This window comes from Eptatretus burgeri, chromosome 5 (genome assembly GCF_056783735.1).
Source record: "Eptatretus burgeri isolate ZD-2024b chromosome 5, Ebu_testis_v1, whole genome shotgun sequence".
In the NCBI taxonomy this organism is placed as follows: domain Eukaryota; kingdom Metazoa; phylum Chordata; class Myxini; order Myxiniformes; family Myxinidae; genus Eptatretus; species Eptatretus burgeri.
Genome location: NC_140965.1, coordinates 86,301,490 through 86,307,333, shown reverse-complemented (window position 1 = coordinate 86,307,333; position 5,844 = coordinate 86,301,490).

Here is a 5,844-nt window from a genome sequence, read left to right as displayed (position 1 = left end):
CTCGGCGCGGCACAAATTAATTCAAAGCGGCAACTTCATACGAATCAGCCAGATTTATTGGGGGACACAACGGGGAAACACAACACAAGCAAAGCATTCTCGACAATGTTATAATTAATCTATAACCCGTTCTTAACTAGGGAGCTACGGATTACGGGTTTTGAAGGGAACTCTAACGAGATAAATTTTAGACGACATGCAAACAACACATGGACAGCATGCAGACAAGACACAGAGTACTTGGTGATGTTTCATGGACGAGAGGAAAGTGTCAAAGGCACGAATGTGGCTCGTGACAAGCCGATGTCCATGGATTCAAGCACCCAAGCTCAAACACGCGCGTGGCAAGATGGCGCTCGTCCTCCTTTTGTCGCACCGCCCACACACGCGGCCTCCACGCGTTCTGACCCCGCGTAAGGTCGATGGCACAAGACCATCAGATCGATGGTGGGTTTCAGCTGGTTTCGCACAAGGTCCAGCATACAAGTCCAGGCCTGGCCTATTCACCAGACAAGGCCAAATCAAGGTGTTGAGCCCAGCAGGATGGGTCCATGGGATTCCAAGACGTCATCGAGCTGTGAGGTGAGTAGGGACAGTCAGAGGCTCCGTCACTGGACTCCGGATCAACCTGTCAATGAGATCCTCACGAAAGATGATCGCGCCCCACATCGGCGCTCAGTTTCACCACTGCCGATCACAGACTCGGCGCACTCAGGTTCAGCACTGCCTTCCCTTCGCTCGCTCGCCTCGAAGCCCACTGCCATTTTACGTCTTCAGTTTCACTTCTCCTTTTTGGCCCTCGCTCGCCTCAAAGCCGACTGCTGACTCACACACAGCCAGGCCTATTCAGCCGATCACGCCACACCGGCACCCAGTTTCACCACCGTCTTCCCGGCGCATGCTCGCCTCAAAAGTCCCCTGGCTCCTCCCTTCAGTTTCACTTCCTTCTCGAGGCCACTCCCCCTCAGAACGCTGGGCGGGGGCTATTGTCCGTAGAGAGGAAGGAAGAAGAAGAACCTCTCGGTACACCACCACTTCACAAACAAATAACAGCATGTGACACCTCCCGACACACATGTAATGTTCATTTACCAAACAACCTGGCTAAATATGCATTTAATGGGGGATCTGGGCTAATCCTATATTTAATAACACACTAAGGGCCATTTCCACAACAATATATATATATATATATATATATATATATATATATATATATATATATATATATATATATATATATATATTGTTGTGGTTGACGAAATTCGCAAACCACCATTCAGGTCCCTTAGGTGAGATATCTCTGTAAGTATATGTGTAGTTAGGCCCAAACCCGTTGTTTAGAGGGAATTAATGTCATTCATGCGGGCTGCGACCCTTCTAGATAGCCGTTTTTCTTTTACTATCTTTATTTTGGACCAGCCGCCATTACTACCACCACCAACCACGTCTCAACAGCCATCACACAACAACCACCAACCGCAACGCCGCTTCACAACAACAGCCACGACCTTTACCGTCACAACTCGCCCTCGCAACCATCGCATCACCGTCATTCCCACGCCGCTTGTGGGCACCGATATTGGACTCGTGCAGGGCGCGCACCGAGCAGGGGTGCAAAAGCGCCGGCCTTTCCGAAGAAAACGGATCAAAAACGACTCACGCCCACTTCTGTTCCGTCCTATCGGAGAGCGTGGGGCGATTTGGCCCCGCCTCCAGGGGCGTTGGAGTGTAGTCGCTATATGCAAATTCATGGATCAAAAAGCATTCACGCCCACTTTTCCTCGGTCCAATGGGGAGCCAGTTAGAGGTGAAGGGTCGGAGGTAAAGGGTCGAAGGTGAAGGAGCGAGGCCACGGGGCATATAAGGGGCTGCGTTCGTCAGTCAAGGCAGTTAAGAGTTCGGAGTGAGTTAAGAGTACGGAGGGGAGAGAGTGAAGAGTTCGGAGTCGGTGGAGCTGGGAAGAAGTGGTAGTAGTCAGAGTGAAGAGGACGGAGCTGTGGAGAGGTGGCGGCGGCGAAGGCGGTCGAGGGGGTGCTCGTGTCGGAGTCGGGGAGCTGTGGAGGGAGAGGCCGGCGGCGCGACCGAGGTCGTGGTGGAGACGCTCGTCGCGGGACCCGAGACAGGGAGATATCCTCCATCCCCCGAGCATCAACAACCCCCTCCTGTTTCCCCCCGCGCTGAGATAGTGCGAGAAGGCGGCCCCGTCCCCACCCCCTACCAGACACTGTCCGCGAGGCCCGCGGAGTCGGGGCGCCAGCGCCATTTCGCGGCTCATCACCAGACGGGTAGGCCCGACGCGGTCTTGGCCCCAGGCCCGCCTCATCCTTGAGGGTGGTCCTTTTCTTTTGCTTTGGGTATATGTGTTGTCGGCGCCGTCTGTGAAGTAAAACTGCATAAGTGTTGCCGTGTGCTCGCGTAGTCGGTAATAGATCTGCATTGTGTTTCTCTTTTATATTTGCTTTTTGTGTAATATTGTGTTTCTTCTTCTTTTACATTTGCTTTTGGTGTAATTGTATATGTTTGCTTTCCGTTCATCGTGAAATAAATGTGCTTTATGTTGAACTGTTTTCCCGCTTCGCTTCGTCTTTTCCTCTATTGAATCTCCATCTTACTTCACGTAAAGGGTTGGTCGTGGGCTAAAACGCCCGATAATTAATCGAACCGTCGAGGCCGACGATAACACCGCTCGGTTATCCCGATAGTACGGAACGGGTCGCTTAAAGTGGCCCGTGTCCGAAGTCGACCTGCGGCGAGGTGCGATCGCCCGGTCTACCCTCCGTGTGGGTACTTAGGTAGGTCGAATTTGGCGAGCAACCCTATCCCACGCGGGGGGCCGATTGGCACGATCGTGGTGAGGCCGAAAGGTCCACCCGTGACTGGTTCCCGGCGTTAGTCTGAGAGGGTCACGACGGGATTGTCCGTCCGGTGGGCGACGTGCCGCGATTCGAGTTACGTGGCCGTTCGCACGCCGGCGGGCGCGAATCCGCAACAATATATATATATATACATATATATATATATATATATATATATATATATATATACATATATATATATATATACATATATATATATATATACATATATATATATATATATATATATATATATATATATACATATATTGTAAAGATCTTTCAATCCACTGACTCACTGATATTAAAGATCGGTACATTCCGGGTTTTGTCGAAAGCTGGAATTTTGCGTGCCAATGGACATCGAAGCCAGTTCACCAAAAGAAAAAAAATACGGAATCGCCAGATAACAACCATAAAGGAAAATATAAATAAATGAAAAAAGAAAAAATAAATTAATAAAAAAAGAAAAATAATGCAGGTGAGCGACCTGAGACAATGTGGAAGCACAATAATAATAACAGTCTGCATGAGTGATCGCCGGGATATTTTTCCCCAACTGTTTTGCTCCAATTAAATAGCTAGCGCTGCACTCTCGGTACACCACCACTGTTCTGCCGGCAGTCATCCGAGTGATCGCTGAGGACATGAGCCTCTGTTAGTTGGGCCACAACAGCCCCAGGTAAACATTGTTAGACGGAGGAACACTGAGAGATTTGGCCATCTGATTGACCTTTGTGGTTGCCTCACTACCCGCTAGGCTGCAGAGTTATCTGCAGCATGTTGGCTAGCAGGACCAGGTGTTCAGAAGGAGTCCATCCAAGTCATTCCCCTCATGGCAAATTTCGTAATATATACTGGGTATATTGTATAAGATTGGGGAGCCTGGTGTTGGCGCAGTGGTTAGGGCAGCGGCTTGGGATCCAAAAGGTCCTGAGTTCAAGCCCCGTTGGGCCAATGAATTAATACACCAGGGGGTTGACTCAGCCTATCATCCTTCCGAGGTCGGCGAAATGAGTACCAGTATACTGGGCCGGTGTATACCCCGGTTAAAATAGGTGTACCATATCCCTGTGTCGTAAGAGGTGACCATGGTTGCGTCAGGAAGGGCATCCGGCGTAAAACATGTGCCAAATCACTATGCGGATCAGCGGATGATCCGCTGTGGCGACCCCTAACGGGAGCAGCCGAAAGAATAAGAAGATATTGTATAAGATTGGGGCGGTTAAGATTACACATTTTAATAGAAGAAGAAGGCACTTCCAACCAAAAGTAAAAAACTCGATCCACTCTGCTAATTTGAGCAAAAAAGCAAGAGCAGACCTAGTTTAAGGCAATGTTAAACCGGCTTCACAGCCGGCTTTCTCAGGCACAATAGACCTGGGGAGCCTGAGGAAGCTGGCTGTGAAGCTGGTGAAATGTCGCCAGAGACCGGGTCTACTATTGCTTTTTTGCTCCAATTAGCAGAGTCGATCTAGTTTTTTGAACAGTTGGTTGGAAGTGCCTGCTTTTTCTTTAAAAAAAAAAAATATATATATATATATATATATATATATATATATATATATATATATATATATATATATATATATATATATATATATATATATATATACAGTAAACCCCCGCTATATCGCGGTTCCCTATCGCGCCCCCGGTTCATCGTGGGTTTTCCCTTGGAACCTAACTATATTTTTCTGCGGATTCCCCCGGTATATCATGGTAATAATATATAAATTATTTAAGCAATAAATTATAATGGGTAGCGCTCAACCAGTCACACAACGCAAGAGACAAAGTTTCGCTTGTGAACTTCGAATATTTTCTACGTTTTTTTCTCCAAGCCCTACGATGCTGCCCAAACGCCCTGCACCTTCTTAGGCTTCTGGCAAGGAACTGAAGCGCCAGAGCAAGGTCCTGATGCTCCAGGAGAAGGTTAAGGTGCTCGATATATGCTTCGGGAAGGAAAAAGGTTTGCTGCGGTTGGATGAGCACTGCCAAACCGACCAGCCCAGACGAGTCGATCTCCGGCACCTCGAACCCGATCACTGCCAAGCCGACCAGACCAGACGAGTCGATTTTTTGGGGGGAGGCGTCCATTCATCGCGGATTTTCACTTCCAAAAAAGTCGTTTGGAACGTAACCCCTGCGATAAACGGGGGATGACTGTATATATATATATATATATATATATATATATATATATATATATATATATATATATATATATATATATATATATATATATATATATATATATATATAGATATATATGCTAGCAAATATAATCTGTCACTTTGTTGATGGGAGTACTAAAGGGGGTAGGTCGAAAAAGAGGGGGAAAGAGTGAGAGAGGGGTGGGGGACAGAAAGCGGGGAGAGGAGAGGAGAGAGAGGAGGAAGGGGAAGTGAGGAGGGGTGGGGGAGAGAGAGGGGAGAGAGGAGGGGTGGGGGATCGAGGAAGGGTGAGGGAAGGGAAGACAGTGTGAGAGATGGAGAGAAGGAAGACGTGTGGTGCAGTGTAAATTACCACCCGGACGCGTATGGAGCCAAGCTGGCTGGAGAAAAACACTGCGAGGACATATCCGGAGACAAATTCTGCCGATAAACATCTGGAGACAAATGCTGTCCAGACATAGCCACCGTTCTGATATGTCCAGAGAGAGAGAGGTGTAGCAGGAGGTTGCTGCACTGTATTGGGAGTGGGTCGAGCTAGGATGAGAGAGAGAGAGAGAGAGAGAGAGAGAGAGAGAGAGAGAGAGAGAGAGAGAGAGAGAGAGAGAGAGAGAGAGAGAGAGAGAGAGAGAGAGAGAGAGAGAGAGAGATATATATATATATATATATATATATATATATATATATATATATATATATATATATATATATATATGCTTGATGAACATACACAAACACACAAACACACACACACACACATACTTGGCTGATATCAGCACACACCTAAAAACCATTAGTAGCATTCACCGGAA